Here is a 21,187-nt window from a genome sequence, read left to right as displayed (position 1 = left end):
GGTCACAGGTTCAGGCTCAGCAGACGATCAAACAGTCAAATCTGAAGCTGAATGGTCACAGTTAAATGCCCGTCAGCATTGTAGCCCCGCCCCCCGGAGGTCATGACCTTTAGAGTCGACTCTGGGTTTTATTGGATTAGAACGAGACGGAACCAGGAAGAACCATTTACATTAAGATTCACATATGAACCAGAGAGCATTTATCTGGAGATTCAGTTCAAAAAACGTCATTTTATTCATATTTTTTAAGCATCGTATAAGAAAAACGTTCATGGGAGCACGATTCATTTGTAAAAATCACTCAGAAGATTTAATTAGAGATTAAAAGACATTTTTTGAATCAGTTTCATGTAAAAATAAAAATTTGTTGGTTAAAAATTATGGCAACAAAGTGATGAAATATTAATTAAATGTGTTTTTACAAGTTAATCACATGTTTTCAGTTCTTATATCCATTTAAATTCACAAAATATGTCAAATAATTGTCAATATTTCACAAAACATGATGATCAATCACTAGATGATATTAATTATTCATAGATTATTTACATACATTTAGACTATGTTAATATTCAACAAAAATCTGAATCTTTTAGTGTCATTTTGTTTCCATAATTTATTTAATTTCCTTCAGTAACGTGTGTCCTGATGAAGAAATGAATGAAAATAATAAAAAAAAGGAAAATAAAGCATCAAAAAAACTCATGAAACGATTCAGAAAAATGATTCAAATCTGAGAGTTACTGGTTCATATGTGGACGTTAATGTTATTAATGTAAAATAAATGTGATTAAAGTGTTTTAATTCATGGGTTTTTACCTGTTTCTGCTCATGCCGTCGTTAGTTTAACGAAGAAAAGGCCTTAACGTCACATCGATTCAGTCTGAAACAGAATGTAGAGAAAACAATGAAACTAAAACTGAATGTAAAATGGAAATGGATTCACTTTTCTCTAAACCTGCATTTAATAAGAAACAGCCTGAATGTAAAGTCACAACTTAAACAGAAACATGTCATTATTCCAGTTTATTTAATTTAATTTTATATTTAATTAGACCAGAGTCGACTTCAGTGATGCTCTGAATAATACGTTGAATTAAGAAAAATGAAAAAGTATTAAAAAAATACACGTTACAGCTCAGTTTAGTTTAAAAGTTACAGATGAAGATGAAAAATAACGACATTTTCTTCAGTAAAAAGATGAAAAATTCCGTAAAAACCGTCACAAAATGGAGCCGATTATTAAACGTCCTGGTTGAACCGAGGCTGTGAATTGTGACTGAATCTGCGTCCTGTCGGGTTTTATGGAGTTTTTTTTTTTTTTTTTAAATCAAATGAAGTGTTTTTTTTACATGATGTTTCTCCAGGACATTGAACGCATCATGACTTTTTCCGTTGGTGGAAACTGAACTTTTCATGTTTTTCGCTCAAATCTAAGTCGACGTCCTGTAAAAAAACTCCATATTTTCCGTTTCAGTTTTGTTGGAATCAGAGGTTTTGGACTCTATGCAACCGGACGCTGTCTCCGCCCACCTCCAGATCGCCGCCGCTGCCGCCGCCTACCCATCATCCACCTGGTTTTAACTCCATGTGTCGCTCAGTGCCTGCGTTTCCCTCTTTTTCCACTCATTCCTTTTTTTTTTATTCATTCATGTTTTATTTATGATGTTTGAGATTTCATGAATGCGTTTTTTTTTTTCTCCTTGTTTCTGTAAAAGTGTCTGTTTTCTGAACGTGGTGAATGTGTCGGCGAACATTCGGATTAACCAGATTAGATCATGTACGATCTGAATGAATGTAGTCTGAACATCAGACTGGGTTCAGGGTTCCTCACAGAACAGAACCAGGCTTTAGACTTTATCGGATCCTGTTTCTGGAATATACAAACTGTTTTAATGTTTGATAACGTATATTAATAAATGGATCAGAAAACCTGCTTTAACATTTAACACATTTACTGTTTTCATCGTCCTCTAAAACTCAGACATTTGAGAAAAAACACGACAAAAAGGGGAAAAAAATTCAGGAATAGACTGAAATCGTCGTAAAAATGATCAAACCCGCTACTTTAACGTAGAAACATGGTTCGAACTGTAAATGATTCATAAAACTTCAGACTTTACCGGTTTCCATCAGGATCTTCGTATCTATTGCGATCTTTATGAAATCCCAGTTAAAGTTTGGTGTTTTTTCCTGGTTTTGCTCCGAATGTTCAGTCTTCTAGAGAACAAAAACAAACCAAACCATTCTGTTCGAAACCCACTGTTTTCAACATCTTTCACACAATTGACACTAAAACGACAGAAAACATACGTTAACGTGTTCAGACGAGGCTCATCTTCGTCACAGTGAAAAGATTTTATCGATTTGTGGAACTAACTGTGACTCAGGAGCAAGTGATCGATTCTTCCCCAAAAATTAGACCTCAGTTTCTTGGAGTCTACGCTTTAGTGACTAAAGAGACGGGAATCACCATAGCAACCGCTTAAAGGACTGGGAATCACCGTAGGGACTGTGTAAAAGTGCGGGAATCACCATAGTAACTGCGTGAAATAGTGGGAATCACCATAGCAACCACGTAAAATGATGGGAATCACCATAGGGACCATGTAAAAATACGGGAATTACCATAGGAACCGTGTAAAGTGGCGGGAATCACCATAGGGACCAGGTAAAAGTGCGGGAATCACTTTAGCTACTATGTAAACTGGTAGGAATAGCCATAGCAACCATGTTTAAGAAGTGGCAATCACCATAGCAACCATGTAAAGTGGTGGGAATCACTATGCTACTGTGTGAAGTTGCAGGAATTGTCAAAGCACTCATGTTAAAGTAGCAGGAATCACCATAGCAACCACATACACACTACTTAACTGTTAAGCTAATCTTCTTCTCTTTAGCTGTAAAATATAATAAATGTAGGTTTATTCAGAATTTCTGTTGAAATGTTCACATTTACATTATAAAAATCTCACTATTTGTTCTGAGTCATCAAATATGATCTGAAAAAAAAAAAAAAAAAAAAAAGTCTGGAAATGTCAAGTTTTTGGAGGGAAAACTGTGGGAACCCTGAAGTTCAGACTGAATGCCTTTAAACTCCAGTGTTCCAGTTCTTTTTCTATTGTAACGCCCACAGTTGGCTCTGAATAGAACCTACACAAACTCTACTAATCCAGCTTCCACCCAGCTCAGCGCTGGATTCTAATGTTGAACCCACGTCGATGAAGCGTCCGTAAACGGGTCGAATGTTCGTTCAGCGCCGATTGACACTAACGGACCAACACTGGGTTCCGCCTGGTTTTCTGTCCATGTTCTGTCGAGTGTTGCACAGACGTAATCACAAGCAAATGGCATCTTATTTTGTGCAATTGATTTATTTTTATAGTATTTAAAGGTTTTTTGGTGAGAACGTTGTAGCAGATGTTTTATTTGGAGGTGGGGGGGGGGGGGCTGTACTGTGGACGGCTGCTGTTTAATGAACGGGGAAATGTCTACTAATAAAATCCTAATTTCACTTTTTGACACTGTCTCTGTTTAATAGTTGTATTTTTTGTATTTTCTTTGGGGTTTTAATGACAGTAAAGTCACATCTGGAGACTGAATGAAATGAGGTCAATCCAAACCTTATTCCCCACTTTCACACGTTTTTATATTTATGTCTATAATTTGGGCAAAAAATACAAAACCTACATTTCCAATAGCAACGCAGAAATGTTCATTATAAAGCGTTTTGGACATGGATGAGCTTTAAAGAAATAAACAGTACTGAATGAGTAAAAGAACTAAATATTAAAAATGACGAAAGTAACAACAGAAAGAGTTAAAGATCAAACTGAAATCATCCCTGAAATAAAAAAATAAAAATAGACTAAAATGTTTTGACTAAAACTAGACTAAAATGTTGAGACTGTTAGTTGACTAAAACATGACAAACAAAAAATGATGTGAATGAATAAACAGACTAATAAGGAAATCTGACACAAGATGAAGACTACGCTGAAAAATGGGCGACAAAATTAACACTGTCCCAGTGGCCTTGACTTTGTAGATTTTATCCTTTGCCCCTCACCTCACAGAACTACATGAATCCCTCTCTCATAAATTTTTTTTCTCTTATTTTATTTATTTTTTTCTACGCACTTCGTACAGGTATCTATATCGATATGTAAGTCAAAGCGTTGGCCTTTTTTTCCCCCCCATTTATTTAAAAACCAATAAAAGTTGAACCCTTTCATGCACAGTGGTCACTGCAGTGGACAGCTGTTCAAAACTGTTCTCTTCTACATTCATGGATTTTATTGTTCCATTTCCTTATCCACCAACACAGTGAGCACCTATGCATCATCCCATACACTGACATTCATACCATTACTTTAACTTTGCTGTTCTAGATAAATCTGATCTGCAGTAACATGCTTGAGTGTAAATCAGTTGCTTGTTATTGTTATTAGACTGTAGTTTTTTGTTTTTTTTTTGCATATTATCTCCATAAAGTGAGAAATAACTAATATTACAGTATGTTAAAATGTGACAAAACATCAGATTAGCAGCATAAAAAAATATTTCATAGTTTTCATTCAGTAGATCAGTAAATACATGTTTCTTTGCTTCAAAAATTAAATGCATGGTGTCCAGCTGAGTGGATATTTTTGCAACTCCATGAAAAATAGGTTCATAAAAAAAATTTCAGTCGCATTGTTTTTTTTCATGCCTAAAGACGAATAAAAACACTTAGGAAAAATATCTTGATCAGGGTCAAAACACGGTATTCAAAATCTCTGATGGGACATTTTAGAGACAGTTTGACCCAAATTTTTACTTTTAAACTCCTTTTTGCTTTAGTTGGACCATAAGGGATCATCCAAAAGAAGGAGCTACTTTATATTGAAATAAATGTTGGAATGGCGATCAATAGAGGGAGTGCACATACGTCATTTCCCCCCAGGCCACGCCCCTCTAAGTCAGACCGAGTGGCAAAAACAAACCGGCTCAACATGGCGGAGTATAGCAGTAACTACAGCGAGACCGGGAAGAATGTGGAATAGAACATGAAATTAAAGACAACTGGACTGGACATGGATCCATCCAAACTACCAAACAACAGCTGTTCTACCAACACTGATCTGGGACACAAATCACCTATCCTGACATTTACATGAACCTGAGTTCAACGCCGGGAAAATCCCCAACGCAAAGGCTGAAAGCATCCAACAGACCCAGAGTTGTGTCCATCCTGGTCCTGGTTCATTAGAGGATTCCAGCTGGTGAGTGCTTTCATTCAACATACTATTGTTTTGGAGGTTCGTTGTTGGTGCAGACGGATTTTCCTCGTGGTGACTTCGGCGGTAAAGGCCCAGCAGTAGTGCTCACAGTTCACTACTGATTTACTGGAGTTGAACCCTTAGTACTGACCCAAGTGAGTGGATGATCTACTGGTACTGTGGAGATTTAAGGAGAGTTCACATCAAATACTGGATCCAACACAGATCCAACAGCTGTGTGCTAGAGTAGCCCCTTATTTGGAAAACTAGGTTAGCCTCAGTTTAAGATAGTTTACAAATCATGTAGAGCACAAGGTTCACAATCACACAACTGAAGACACAAACGTTTCAGTTCTGAAACATAGAACTAAATGACAGATGCTAACATGAAGAGCTTTACTAAGAAGGAACGTTAGCCAAAACCAGATGGAATTTAAGGGATGAGTTTACACCAGAACACAGCACAAATGAACGTTAGCTGACACAAATCCAGGTTTGGTTGTGTGGATTCCAGTTCTTTCTCTGAATTGCAGCGATCCATCTGCTTCTTCTGTCTGTGGCTTTAGGTCGCCGCTAAAACGATAGCTCCGAGTGCTTTTTAAACCTGTTTGTGCGATCAGTGGCACAACAGCTCTGCCCCATTTTTTAGATTGTTCTAAAGTTTTCGCAGTATTCAAGACAAAGCCGCTACTCATCTGCCTCTGTCTGACACTCAGTGGGCGGAACCGCGGTGACTTCAGCTAGCGGTGACGTCACGTGCAGACCCTCCATGAAAGTTTGTTCTCTGACGGAACATCACTGTGTTTTGACCCATTAAGGTTCTCATAACTCATGCATGAAAGGGTTAAGTCCGAAAAAAAAAAAAAAAACACACTGTAAATATGTCCAAACTTCCACCTACCCCAAATGTTCAGTTGTTGATTGACAGAGCAGCACAGCTGGAGGGGGCGGGGCCTGAGGCGGCTCGTGCATTTAAAGGGCCAGTGCTCCAAACCCCCTTTACTGGTGTCATTAGTCTGCAGTAGTGTTGGAGATGGAGCTGTGGAATAAATGAAGAATAAATGAAGGATTCAGACCCAAGCAGAGCATTTACAGTTTATGGAGACCACAGGAAATGAGGGAAAAGGAAGAATTCAGTTAAAAAAAGCTAAATATCACTCCTTTAAACCTCCTGTTGTTCATTTCCTCTTCCTACCTTTCTGTTTTATGTCCGTCTGTTTCCGCCACCTTCGTGTTGTTTTTCTGCTCCAGGTTTTTCTTTTCTCTCATTTCTAATAACTTTCTGTTGAATTAAATCAGTTTTTTTGACTCTGTTCGGTGTCAGATCTGTCTGTCTTAATCTGTATCTGTTCATCACAGAATCAACTGCCGCCATTTTACAAACCTTGTCTCCAGATCGGTGACAAATCCACCTTTTAACCACTTAAGCTTCAATTAATTTAATTTTACTTACAACATATTTGTCCCGAGTGGCGCCAAATCTGGCAACACAGCAGTTTGGTGTGGGTCAGAGCCAGTGCTGCCCCCTGGTGGAGCACAGGCCAAACTGTATTAACTGAACTGACTGAAGCCTGGTGTCACAGGTGGTGTTTGACCTGTGAGCAGAAACTGATGAAAGCAACGAGTAACACTGCACTCAAACTATCAATACATGGACATAATGTGAAAAAAATGCACTAAATTAAAGTAAATATACAATAAAAAACAAACACAAAATAAAGAGAATCAAATAAGCAACAAATTGAACAAAAACGAAGAAAAAACTGACAAAATTATAAGTAACATGAACAAAATAAGCCACAAACTGAACAAAACTGAAGAAAAAAAATCAAATAAGCAACAAAATGAACAAAAATAAATAATACAATTCACAAAATAACATGGAGAAAATAAGCAAGAAAATGAACAAAAATAGCCAAAGTAATGAATGAAAAAAAAAAAAATCAATTAAAAATAACAATAAGCAAAAAGAATAGAATATGCTACAGACTGATCAAATTTGAAGAAAAAATAATAAACCCATGTACTTTATGTTCAGTTCATGTAATATTTGGCTGAAAAAGTCACTTTTTCTTCAGTTTTCTGTTCTGACGTAATATCCGTTGAATTTACTCTGAGCTTTAATGAACATCTACATGATCAGTGAATTGAATACAGGAAAATACATGGTTTTAACTGAAGAATGCAAAATACAGAGGATAATATTATAATAAATGGTGATAAATCACTCATGGAAGGTTGAATGGAAAGAGTTCATCTGTAAATCACTTAAATAGCTCAGGTTTGAGCCACGAACCATCAGTTGATTTAACTGGTTCTAATGTGCGGTCAGTTGTTAGCTTACCGGCCGACAGGCTGTCAGCTGTTGTCGTCATGCGGCGTCCGTCGTCGTCTGTCGTCCGTTATAAAAATTTCCATCGTCTTCTTCTCCGAAACTACAATTCCGATTGACTTCAAACTTGGTATACAGCTTCTTTATGATGATGTCAACAAAAGTTAGTGACATTATTTGGATCTGGATCTGATTCTGGATTTGGTGTGACTTTGAAAAATGTCCCCATTATAACAGATAGGAAGTGGATGGATGCAATAACTCAGTAAATCTAAATGATCTCCAGTGTAAATGTCTCCAGTCCAGCCCTGATGGGGAGATGACCTAAACATAATGTCCACATGCTGATCAGGATCTGATTCTGGATCTGGAACTGACGCAAAATTTAACATGGGCTCTTATGGGGAAAACATTTCAATCGTCTTCTTCTCTGAAACTCCAGTTCTGATTGACTTCAAACTTGGTATACAGCTTCTGTATGAGGATGTCAACACAAGTTAGTGAAATTATTTGGATCCGGATCTGATTCTGGATTTGGTGCGACTTTGAAAAATTTTCCCATTATAACAGATAGGAAGTGGATTGATCCAATAAATCAGTATCAATGATATCAAGTTGGAATTTGAATTTTTTACAGATCTGATGGAATATGACCAAAACATGGGCTACTTCTGTAATAGAATAAATACAAAGAACTGGGTGAGAATAAATGACATCTGGATACATTTCCCAAAGCTTTTCATTTGGCCGGTAAGCTACAGGGCCATTGGTCCTATTTTTCTACTTTTACTGCTCAAATTATAAACTGGTTTGGCCACAAGGAGGCAGCATTTACCTACTTTTAAGTCTTCAATAAACTGTAAAAATGTGGAACTACAGAACAGAAATGTATCATGATGTAGTTTTATTATTTTTTCATTAAACCAAGGATAACATTTGTATTTGTCATTCAATGTTGAGAGAAATTAAGTCAAAACCATCTGAGACATTAGATAATTTAACCCAAACTAACCAATGCAATGATATTTATCCAAATATAAAACTATACCCTGACATAATCATTACTGTTTTGTCAGAAAAGAAACACTTGGATTCAACGTGTCCACATATTTTTGTCCATTTAATGTAATTACTGATGGAATGGACCTGTCATGTGACCAGTCATGTGACCTCAGGTAGGACGTCCCATTTGGTTCCTTCTCTACCCAGGTGATTCTTTCACTAATTATGTTTTGTTGTTCAGGAATGATGTAAAATAAGATTAAATTTTGGAGAATCTACACTTTCTACAAATGTATAACATGAATATACTGACAAAAGTTTCATTGTACAAACTTTAACATATTTAACATAAAATGTCGACTGGATCCAATGGAAATGAAAGAGTTAACCCTTGAACCCCTGACCTGTCTGTGGTCAGCGTTCTGAATGTATGATTTATGTAAACATTCATATAAATTCACCTCTTTGCTCAATAGGAAAGATTTTGAAACGCACTGACAGAATAGACCTAGTTCTTTCCACGGACATCTGAGCATGCTCAGTTCACCCCCCACCACCTGTGGAATGGAGGGTCAAACACAGAGCAGTGAGTGAGACCGACTCACTATAAAAACAGACGCTTTGGGCTTTTTTTTTTTTTATACACCGTTTTCCTTGTTTTTTTTTTAAATTGTTGTTTCTAGTGTTGTTTTTTCCCCTTTATTTATTCATTTTTTACTGCGTTTTAACTGTGGAACTGCTTTATGGAGTTAAAGAAGAGTCAAAAAGCAGCTGGACTGATTCAGAAAAAAACAGCCAAAACTAAAACTACTGGGACCAAATTCAAATAATTGTTGCTTATTTAAAAAAGAAAAAACAAAACCCCCCCAAAACTTAATTTTAGTTTGGTTTTTTTGCATGTTTTTTCCATGTCATTTATTATTTTGAAAATATTTTGTTTTTGTTCATTTAGTTGCTTATTTTGTTTACTGTCCTACTGTTTTTTTTTCTTCAGTTTTGTTCCGTTTGTTTATTTTGTTCATGTTATTAATTTGTTGGTTTATTATTAATTTTTGTTCATTTTATTGATCACTTTGGCTGTTATTGTTCATTTTGTTACCTATTTTACTCTTTTTTTTTTTTGTATTGTGGAAGTGCTTAACTGTTCTTTCAACCAGGTGTTAAAAAGCAGCTATACTGATTTATAAAAAGAGCCCGAAACTAAAACTACTGGGACCCAAACTGAAATACTTGTTGCTTGTTTTCTTAAAAAAAATGTTTTCATTTCATTTTAGTCCTTTTTTAAAAAAAAATATTTTTTTATGTCATTTATTATTTTGTAAATATTCTCTTCGTTTTTGTTCATTTAGCTGCTTATTTAGTTTCTTTTCCTACATTTTTCTTCAATTTTGTTCCATTTGTGTCTTATTTTGTTAATGTTATTAATTTGTTGGTTTATTTTTCATTTTTGTTTATTTTATTGATCACTTTGGCTGTTTTTGTTAATTTTGCTGCTTTTTTTTTTTTTCCGTGTAACTGCTTTTTGGAGTTCAACCAGGTGTTAAAAAGCAGCTGGACTGATTTATAAAAAAAAAGAACCCAAAAGTAAAACTACTGGAACCCAAAGTGAAATACTTGTTGCTTATTTTATTAAAATTTTTTCACTTTATTTTAGTCCTTTTTTAAAAAAAATTTTTCCATGTCATTTATTTTGTAAATATTCTATTCGTTTTTGTTCATTTAGTTACATATTTTATTTTCCTACTTTTTTTTTCTTCAGTTTTGTTCCGTTTGTGTCTTATTTTACTCATGTTACTTATTTTTTTTGGCTTATTATTCAGTTTTGTTCATTTTGTTTGATCACTTTGGCTGTTTTTGTTCATTTTGTTACTTATTTTCTTCTTCTTTTTTTTTTTTAACCGTGGAACTGCTTAACTGTTTCAACCAGGTGTTAAAAAGCAGCTGGACTGATTTAGAAAAAAACAGCCCAAACTAAAACTACTGGGCCCAAATTCAAATCCCTGTTCCACTTCATGTTCTACATCCTAAATCTCTTACTGATGTCCATTCTAGTGCCTTATTTAGTCCAAACCTGTCAAACTTCAGTTCCTCTCTTTGTCTTTTTCTGTTCTTCCATCTGTTTTGACCTAAAACACACAATAAAACAAAACCAGTGAAGACAAAGAACACAAACACATACTCACAGCAGCTTTAATGAACGCCCCAGGACTTAAAGGGTTAAATACAGATGACTCCGACGTCTGTTTGGAATCTGTGAATAAAATAAAATAATCGACAGCGGAGTCGCGTGGTCGTTTTTCTGTATTTGTCTTTTATTTCTTTTCCTGATTGAAATGTATTTGTCAGGTCATAATTTGTCATTCATCACATTACATGGCATGATGCACCAGGTCTACTACACCCATTTACAGGAGGATACACGGAAACATACACAAGGTTTTACAATGGGAAACAGGAAGTTTAGCTCATTGCACTTACAACAGTGAATGGAACACTTTGTCCTCATTTTTAGGCTCTCAGCTTTTTTTATTTTCACCCTTTTTCTCTTCATCCGATTGGGATATTTTCACATATTTTCTGCCTTTTTTTTTTTTTCCTTTTTTTAAAATTTTTTATTTTTAATTCGCCCTCTCGCTCCGTTTTCCATCGTTCACCCCAAAAAAATTACATGGAAGCCAGAATATTTTCCCTTTTTTGTTTTTTGATGTCGTCTCATTTTACAAACACAACATGTATAGAAACTCTACACAGACCAATATTATTATTATTACTTTTTTTTTTTTCTTTTTATCCGAATACAACTTTTTTTTTAATGGTTTTTAAAACAGTCCGCACGAGCCGGCCACATACGTACACAATGCAGGTTCTGTAGTTGAATACTCAAATGTTTCTTACGTGGTTTTTGTCGGTTTTTATACACAAAAAGCACAGGTTTGGGCAGGTCGGAGCTCGGGGCGAGTTTTTTTTTTTGCGAACAAACGCGAACTCGTTGGCGCCCGTGTGTTGTTGTTGTTGTGGTGCGTTAACATGTTCGGAGATTTACACGTCCTTTACATGGACTCGGTTCCCGTCTGGTATTTACACTGGAATAAAAGATGGCAGCCTGTGAGGTCGGAGGTCAGGGGGCGGAGAGCGGACGGGGGCGGGGCGTAAAGGTCATAAGGTCATGCACTTGTAGATTTACTTGGATGACTGGATACAGGTGAAGATGAGGAAACGCTCCCTGATGGTTTTACAGTCAAACATGGGGCTTTTCTTTCAGCATTCTGTCGCTTTTTTTTTTTTTTACAACCTCTCACCTATGAAACATTTACTTTATATATATTCATATTTATAGGTTCTAATGTGTAAAATCCTCCTCAGGTTCTGCTATACGGCGTCCGACAGCGGCCGGAACACATCGATCGTCTGGGTTTTAGAGGCCGTCGAAGATCTAGGTTTAACACGAGAAAAAACAGAAAAAAACAAAACCAGAAACAATGAACTTTCAAATTTAGAGATTTGGTCGATTTTTAATGGACATGAGTCACAACAAAAAGTAAAATCAGTTTAATGTCGATACAGAGAAAAGAAAATTAAAGATAATGTTAAAAATCCATGCGTTTATTTCCAGTTCAAAAGTGAAAGCTATTATTAAAAGACAATCTAAATAAAACTGATGCAAGACGTTAAAACGGAGCTCATGTTCAATTCACCAATAAAAATCAACTGTGTTTTCTTGTGTATTTATTGTTTGCAGTTTTAAATTATTTGTAAAAGACTCAAAAATGACGCCAGTAAAAGAAAACAATGTAAAAGACAAAACAGTACAGATAAAAATGGAAGAAAATCAAGTAAAATTATTGTTTCATCTTTTACAATATTTTCACTTATTTAATGTTTTTGTCTTTCATAAATAATTTAAAACAAGATGAGGAAAAAATTCTGACAATATTGTGAAGAATCTTATATTCAATGCTTACGTTGTTTTTCTTCAAAATGAATAAAATAAGCTCAGTCTTGACATTTTTATTTATCATTTTTATTGTTGCATTGTTGTGTATGTAATAATTGTCACTCAGGATCAAAAATCAGCTTTAAAACTGGATTAAATAATAATTTAATATTTAATTTGACGATAACTGATATTAACGTTATCATTGAGTCATATTTGTCCAGTTCCAGTTAAACCATTAAACATATTTAATATTTTGTTATTTTCATTTTGTTGCTGTTTCTCTGAACACATAAACATTTATTTTATGTTTTATTGTGAATAACTTTTTTTAGTTTAGTTTATTTTCTGTTGGAATAAAACTCTCTTACATGAATAAATCCCATTTTTCTTCGTGTTATGTGTTAATTTTGTGACATTTTTTGTTACAGATTAAATCAATTGGAGTTATCACCTCAGTGTAACAGCTCTACAGACACAGACCAACGATAATCACAAATAAACATTAATTAACTGTTTTATTGCTCGGCCTCAGACATTTTAGTTGTGTCTTTTATAAATAACTGTCACTCAGGATTAAAACTCAGCCTTAAAACTGGATATTAACATAATCAGTCATATTTGTCCAGTTCCAGTTAAACCATTAACCATATTTCATGTATTTAATGTTCATATTTAATATTGTTTTGTCATTTTCAGTTTTGTTGCTGTTTCTCTGAACATTTAATTATTGTTTTACTCATTTATTTGCGGTTTCCTGCTGTTCATCATTGAAACTATGGACGTTTCAACTATTTCCTGTTGGAATGAAAGTCTCTTAGATGAATACACTGTGTTTTTGTGTTAATTTTGTGACATTTTTTCCGTTATCATCCCTGTGTAACAGCTCTACAGAAACAAACCAACTAAAACCACATAAATAAACATAAATGAACTGTTTTATTGCTCGGCCTCAGATATTTTAGTCGCATCTTTTATAAATAACTGTCACTCACTATCAAAACTCAGCCTTAAAACTGGATATTAACATAATCAGAGTCATTTTGTCCACTTCCAGTAAAACCATTAAACGTATTTCATGTATTTGATGTTAATATTTAATATTGTTTTGTTATTTTCAGTTTTGTTGCTGTTTTTCTATACATTTAATTATTGTTTAACTTGTTTATTTGCCGTTTCCTGCCTTTAATCATTGAAACTATGGACATTTCAACTATTTTCTGTTGGAATAAAAGTCTCTTAGATAAATAAACTATGTGTTTTGTGTTAATTTTGTGACATATTTTTCAGAGTTATCTCTGTGTAACAGCTCTACAGACACAAACCAACTAAAACCACATAAATAAACATAAATGAACTGTTTTATTGCTCGGCCTCAGATATTTTAGTCGTGTCTTTCGGCCTCCCGTTCTTTATTGCACGTGTGACTTCTGCTTTGCGTTTCGTTTCTAAAACCCAGACGACGAGGCCTCGAGCCGCCGCGGGTCTGGACTGTGGCGGCTCCAGGTGATAGACGGAGCCCGTGCAGAGTATAGACAGAGCCCAGACTGGCTAGAGGGCAGTAACAGGATGGCTTTCTTCACAGACCAGTATTGGAGTATAAAAGCCCTTGCTGCTATGCATATTTAAGTCACCTTCAGCGGCTGCATTTACACAGAAGCGAACAGACACACAGTCGTTTTGTTTACACATTCTGACACAGGTTGGTACTTGCGTCTTCGTGGCCATCTGTGTTGAAACGCACCTTCCCTCCTCAGCTTCCGTCTCTGAACGTTGCACTGCTGCGTTTAGTGTGTGCTTTCCTGAGGCAAAAGTGATTGAGGAACATTTTATTGAACGTTTTCTTTTTCTACAAACCTCCAAAAACATACGACATACACTAGAGGAAGTCGGCGTAGGTCGGTGACTCTGAACTTTTTCGTCAGGTCGGAGCTTTATCGTCGGACAGGTGACGTGGCTGATCTGGCGGCAGTGTGATCTCTCCTCTGATGTTCAGACTAGAAGCAAATCGACCGGATTCAGACAAAACCACGATAAGCAGACGTCGTCCTGCAGCTGCACTGGAAAAAAACACACACCTCGAACTCTGACTTTAGACACTTTCAACCTCTAACCTCCGACACAAAAGCAGCCGTTTCCGTCCCTTTCAGCCTCGTGCAGTTCGTGTTCCTCTGATTATCGTGGACGTGTTCCAATCCACGTCGGATAAAAATCTCATAAACACATAATTCTTTTCTCTGTATCTGATAGATTTTGAACCTTAAATCTCTTCCGCTTCGTCTCCTCTCTCTCCGTTATGATAAAATAAATTCTCAAATAGATAAATCATCTCATAGATGTCTGGTAAAAAATAAATTCTGTCTCCACTCGCTGAGACTCGTTGAGTAAAGTGTTTGGTTTAAATCATCTGTTTCATCTACGTAAATATATTCTATTCTATTATAATCGGATCTCTAATATCTGTATTTTAACCTTTCGTCTTTAAATATTTCTCTGTGCACATTCAGACGGCCAATCAGAGTGAAGCATGAGCCAAATAAATAAATAAATGAATACATAAATAAATAATGAATAAATAAATAAATAAAGAGGAGCTTCTTCTTTTCTTCTTCTTCACCCCTGAGCAGATACAAACTCTTCTATATACTCTGTTTCTATGTTTATACACTTATTTAGACTCATTTTTCTACATTAATTGGTTCTTTAACCTCTGATTCAATGTGGCCACGATGCGTTCAGGACAACTGGGATTTTACGCCTCTTCTTCTTCTATTTTCTTTGAATAAGATGCTGAGGTTTCCTCCAATGTCTGAAAGTTTCAGAGCAGAGATCCAATGTTTTGTTCATTATGATGAAGACTTTTCCTAAAAAAAACAAACAAACAAAAAACAAACAGGAATCCCATTCTATTACAGACCATTTCATAAAAAAAAACTACTTACTATGATAAGTCATGTCTTCATGATTCAATAAGTGTATGGAAGCCCATTTCTGACACTTAGGTTACTCAGCATAATGAAAAACTTGGTCAAAATAATGATATGAACAAGAAATTTGGTAAATTCTTTAAAAAATTGGGTAAAAATATGATTTTTTTTTTTCTTTTTTACAAAATAATAGGAAATTTAGTGAGAATATTCATCAACTTTGTGAAAATAATTTAACATCAGATGACATGGCAGACGTAACCTCGGTGTCCTTCTCATGAACACATTCATTCAATCCAAATGGTTTCCCATTTAGTCGCCCTCGTCGTCTTATTAATCCCCGTGAAGCTGTCGTTTCCCGGCTTTCCTGAACGCACCGTGTCTGCAGAGGCCGGAGGACCCTGAACACAGCGGGTTTCCACCTCTACAGGCCATGTTTAACGCACAAACTCTTATTTCTATCTACGAGGAAATGTCAGAGCAAAGCAGTAAAACTCCTGTGAATTTAGCGATGGTGGTGGATTCTTTCCCCCCGTTTGAGTTTCACTTCCCGTTTCCTTCTCGCGTTTCGGATTCATTGCATAGAACAACTGGAGATGAGAGGTCGCCTCGTCTGCCACCAAATGAGTTTGTGGTTGAACGGTGTTTTTCTGTTTCCACATCGGATGAATGTCGTTAAATACACGCATACACAACCCCCACACACACACACACGTACAAACAGGAACAGAACAATATCGAGGTGACCCTTTGAGGTTTTCTGCGCCGGGCAGCATGCGAAGGTTCCCAGCGAGCGTTCACACAAAGACAATATACAGCAGAAGTTGGTTGGTTTTGCTGAAGGCCTCGCTATTTTTTTTTTTTTTTTGGCCCGACAGTACGTTTAGAGTACCGAACCGCAGATCCCACAATGCACTGCAGGAGCAACAGCAGGGAGAACACTGACCTGAGAAGTTTCCATGACAACTGACAGTCTTGAGAGCAAGATAGAGAGGTTCGGGGGGGGTCGGGTCGCAGGTCCGGACGCCACCACGATAGAAAATGAAACGTAAAAAAAAGGCGAGTGACTCTGTGATCGACCAGGTGGGGTTTTTGGTTCCTCAGTCACGTGGTTGTGTGTTTTTTTTCTCTCTTTTTCGACACCGTTTCGTGTGCTTTCACGTGCGCTTGTGCACATCTCGACAAAGTGAAGACACATGCTGAAACGCGGCGGCGAGTGGGGGAGGAGCTCCTGCGTCGAGACCCGGACCCCCGGAGGTGACGACGCCGGGTCCAGTTCTGCGGCGAGGTGGGACTGGTCTGCTTTTCAGTGCCTCTCTGCTGCCCTCTGCAGTGTCCGGCGCTCCACTGCCATCGCCGGCTGATTATCCACGTCGGCGTCAGCCGGGGGGAAGATCTGGGCGGTACCCAAGCGGCATTGAATCTCTGACGTGTTCGTACGGCGGTCGAACGTGTTGTAGTAAGTCACACTTCAGCGGTACGTCGGCGGTGAGTTCGACAAACGGAGGCAACACATTTCTCTTCCACCGACTTTTCACATGACACAAGATTGTGCTCTTTACTTTCGTTTTCTTACTCTATTGCTTTTATAATTATTGATTTTAAGTCAGAAAAAATCGACAGGGGGGCGCGATGGAGGTAACAAAACATACAAAACATAAAACTAATGAAAAATAAATCCTCAAAAATATAAAGTAATCTCACTGTGGCCAGTGTTCCAGCTCAGAGTTTTACATAAAAAAAAAGTGAGATGAAAATATGAATTTGTAGAAAATACGTCACTTCAACGTCAAATCAAAACATTTTACAAATGATTAAGGCGATATCAGCGACCTGTAACGTAAAAAAACCTAAGAAAACTAAGAGTAAAAAAATAAAGACAGTAGATGAAAAACCACCAACGACGTGAAAAATATGCGAGAGCCAAATGTTGTGGAGAAACGCGTCACCACAAGCACTGCAGGTAAACGTTGTCTTAATGGCTTTGAAATGGCTGAAAAACAACCCCGACGGCTTTATTCCAAACAGAGCCTCGTTTTGTTTCCGTAAAAGCTCCTTTTAATCCCAGATTCCCGTGTTGCTTCCTGTTTCTCCTCTGGGAAAACGCATCCGTTATTGTGAACGTGGTCTAAGCTGTGTTTTCCAGTGTCTTTATGGCCTCTGTTACGTTTCGATGAACAGTGTAAGGTCTTGGATATAAAGTTCCATGCATTCCAAACTCCTACCTATTTTTTTTTTTTTTTTACATCCGCTATATGCTTCTTTATGGCGAGGGATGAAGTCAAAAGGAATCAGCATTCAACAAATGCAGAGAAGTGAGGAAGAGGAGCAGGGGTCGGGGAGGCGAAGGTTTCCTCAGGTCTGAACTGGAATGTAGATAGAAACCGTGGAAAGACACAAACACACTCCACGTGTTTGTGGTTTGACGTCGTTATCATCGTCTTATTCATTCAATGTGACATTTCCATCATCTGGATGGGTGTCCGAGTCTTTAGTACCAGAAAAACCTGTATCCTGTTTGTTTTTCTTTTGAGAAGACATAAAAAAAGAGGAGAGAGAGGTGGTTTGTGGGTATTATCCCTAGTCTGAGCACAGGACGGTGGAACTGAGGATCCTCAGACGCCGACATGCCTGCGGTAAAGCTGCTGTTTCCATAGCAGCAAAAAATCAACTTCAATATAAATGGTGGCGTCATCAGCGTACGTAGTTAGAACATTTTCTCCAGTTAAATCCAACGTGGATGGTCGAAAACAGCCTCCGTCGGTCCTGCTCGTCTTCAACAGCTGTGCAGATCTCCGGCGGTGTCAGGACAGCTCCCTCTGGTGGCTGGAGGTGGGAACAGGATGGGTTCTTTTTGCCTTCGTCTCTGTGTGGAACTGACTCAGGTCTTGGAGGTGTTGGGTTGGGTGGTGCTGATTTCTTTGGTCGAAGACGCAGAATGGAATTGGACATTCCTCCTATCGATGGACATGGCTTGGAATGATCTGTAAAAAGACGGATTATTTAGTCAAATGACTGAATATTATGTGTTCAACATGACATCTGTATTTTCAAGCAGAAAACACAAAAAAGGGAAAAATGAAGCAAATGAACGACCAAAACCTGCAGTTCCATGGATGGATGGATGGATGGATGGATAGTTTTGTCTCAGAGTATAAACATAAAGGTTAAAAGATACAATCAAATAAAAGTCAAAGATATAGGCAGCATAAAAATATAAAAATATATAAAATTACATAAGTAGTGAGAAAACAAAAGACAACAAGCAGTGACTTGTAATAAATATTTAAAAATAAATGGATGGTTGCATTACTTTTACAGTTACATTCGACATGCATGACGTAGCCTGTATTGCAAAATGGTTTAAAGGGGAAGGATCAGTCTTATGGATCAGCTGCTTTTACTGATCCCAGATCCAGCTAAAATGTTGATATCAGGGCTGATATCCAATCCTGATATTGGATAAGTGCAGCCTTAGATGCTATGGTTAAAAAGTTTATGCAAATATTCAGAGCATCTGCAAAAGGAAATGCACCTTTATGCATGTTTCCGTCCATTACTGAGATGTAAAGACTGAGAGGTAGTTCATCATCACATCACAGTTACACTTTAGTGATATGACATTATTTCAAGGTCAAGGTTCAAGGTACTTTATCTCCTAGGGGCAAATTATTGTACATCCAACAGTACACAATGACAGATACAATACAAAAACACAAATCACATACTATTCACTATTCTGGAGCCTGAGCAGAGCTGATATTAAAGAAGTATTTAGTCTAAAACAGGGTTTTTCAACCTTGGGGTCGGGATCCCACATGGGGTCGGCTGGAATTCAAATGAAATTTCTAGTAATAGATAAAAATAAAAACTTACTAATAAAAAATACATGGTACATTGGCAGAGCCAATCCCAGTCCATAGCAGACAAACTATGAGTCTGAAACTGCAGCACTGTGGTTCTGTTTATCTGTCAAATGTTCATTGTGGTCAGTTTCAGATGCTGCAGCTCTTTCATAATTCATAGTTTCAGTTCTTGTTTGTTCAGTATTAATTGTCCTCCTTGTAAATCACAGCTGGACTGACTGTACATATCCTGACCAAGGAAAATCCAATTCTCCCTTTGTGCAGTAATCTACACCTGGATTTACTGCCTCTGTCCACAATAATATACATTATATAGACTAAATGTCCTCTAAAATTAACCTGTATTTGAAACAGAGGATAGAAAACTATTACAGGGTCAAAAACACATTAATTTTAGCAAAAACAAAAAAAGTCTCAGTTTCGAATGTCTGTGGTCGCTGGAAATCTGTGATGTTAAAATGGGGTCAGGAGACAAAAACAGGTTGGAAACCACTGCACTAAAACCTGAGTCTGGTTTCAATTTTTGTCTCTGAATATGAAATCAACTTTCAGCTCTTTCACAGTTTGTCGAAGCCTCTGTGGAACATTTCCTTCTTCATGGTGTTGTCATTTGTTGGATTATTTCAGTGAGTGTTCCAGTCTCCTCATTGGTCCACACAAACACAGACGTTCTCTCTGCATCTGTTTGAGCTGAAGTGTGTTTTAGCCTCAGTGCAGAGGCTTTTACAGCTTATGTCTCTGTGGGGAATGGACGCTCATTGATGGAACTGTTGTACTTGGACCCACACTGGTGCATATGTATCGTAAAGATAACGTCCTGAGTGCAGCCTCATGTGACCGATCCGTCCTCCCACATCCAAGCCTCCGCTCAAACATCGCTTTTCTGTTTTTTTCTTCCATGACTTTCTCCCTTTCATGCAGTCTTTCCTCCCCCTCCTCTGAAGAACTCTGCTGTCCTCTTCTATTTACTGTTTCTACTTTCATAACTGATGGAAAGTTAAGTGTTTACATGGACGCTGATCAGATACCAACACGTTTACCTACAGAGCATTCGATCAGTTTAACATTTTCACCTGTTCCACTGGAAATTAAACAAAAAGAAAGAGAAGAAGCAGGTTTTTATGAACCAAGATGGAGCCAAAATGTCAAGGCATTTACTACTACTACAGTACTACTACTACTACTACTACTACTACTACTACTAATTTTCTTATTGACCAGATTCTTAGAGTTTCAGTCGATCTCATCCTTATTAATACAGTTGAATTTATTATGGTCCATGTGAACACCGTTCAACAACTCAACATTACAGATAAATTACAAAAAATAAAATCAAATAAAAAACACAGTTAGACCAAAAGCATCTACTGATCTAAACTGCTGGTCACTAATCCTATCAATCCATGTCAATAATTGGTGTAAAATACAGTTCTTCATCTTTTCATGGTCATCAGATATGACCCATTTGGACGTTCAGAGGCTCCGTAGTTACCATGGAAACACCGTCATCTTCTACAACATTGATTCACCAGTAAAACCCATGGAGTTGGATCAATGACAGTGGATGGACACACTGGGTTTATATAAATTAATTAATAAATAAAATGAACAAATAAAACATTTACAAAACAATAAATGTTGAAAAAAAGGAGCAAAAATGAACTTGAAATTAATTAATTAATAAATAAAATGAACAAAAACCAATAAACTTTTTTACAAAACAATAAATCATGTGAAAAATGAGCAAAAATGAACAAAAATGTAGTAAAAACAAAATGATCGAAAGCAGTCAGTGATCAATAAAGTGAACAAAAATGAACAAAACAAACATGGACAAAAAAAGCCACAAACTGAACAAAATTAAA

The 21,187-nt window shown here is 36.9% G+C and overlaps 1 protein-coding gene across 1 annotated transcript in view; it reads right to left on the bottom strand.

Moving 5' to 3' along the window:
• Positions 1–13,819: 13,819 nt before the first annotated feature.
• The window catches only part of bsna (bassoon presynaptic cytomatrix protein a), a 210,243-nt gene continuing 202,875 nt past the window's right edge, over positions 13,820–21,187 (bottom strand). Inside the window, 1 exon segment of the mRNA XM_030138868.1 lies at positions 13,820–18,440. The gene's annotated coding sequence lies outside the window, so the exon portion shown is untranslated.

This window comes from Sphaeramia orbicularis, chromosome 7 (genome assembly GCF_902148855.1).
Source record: "Sphaeramia orbicularis chromosome 7, fSphaOr1.1, whole genome shotgun sequence".
Classification (NCBI taxonomy): Eukaryota; Metazoa; Chordata; class Actinopteri; order Kurtiformes; family Apogonidae; genus Sphaeramia; species Sphaeramia orbicularis.
Note: the sequence above shows the minus strand (reverse complement) of the source record. Positions and strands in the feature narration are given on the sequence as shown.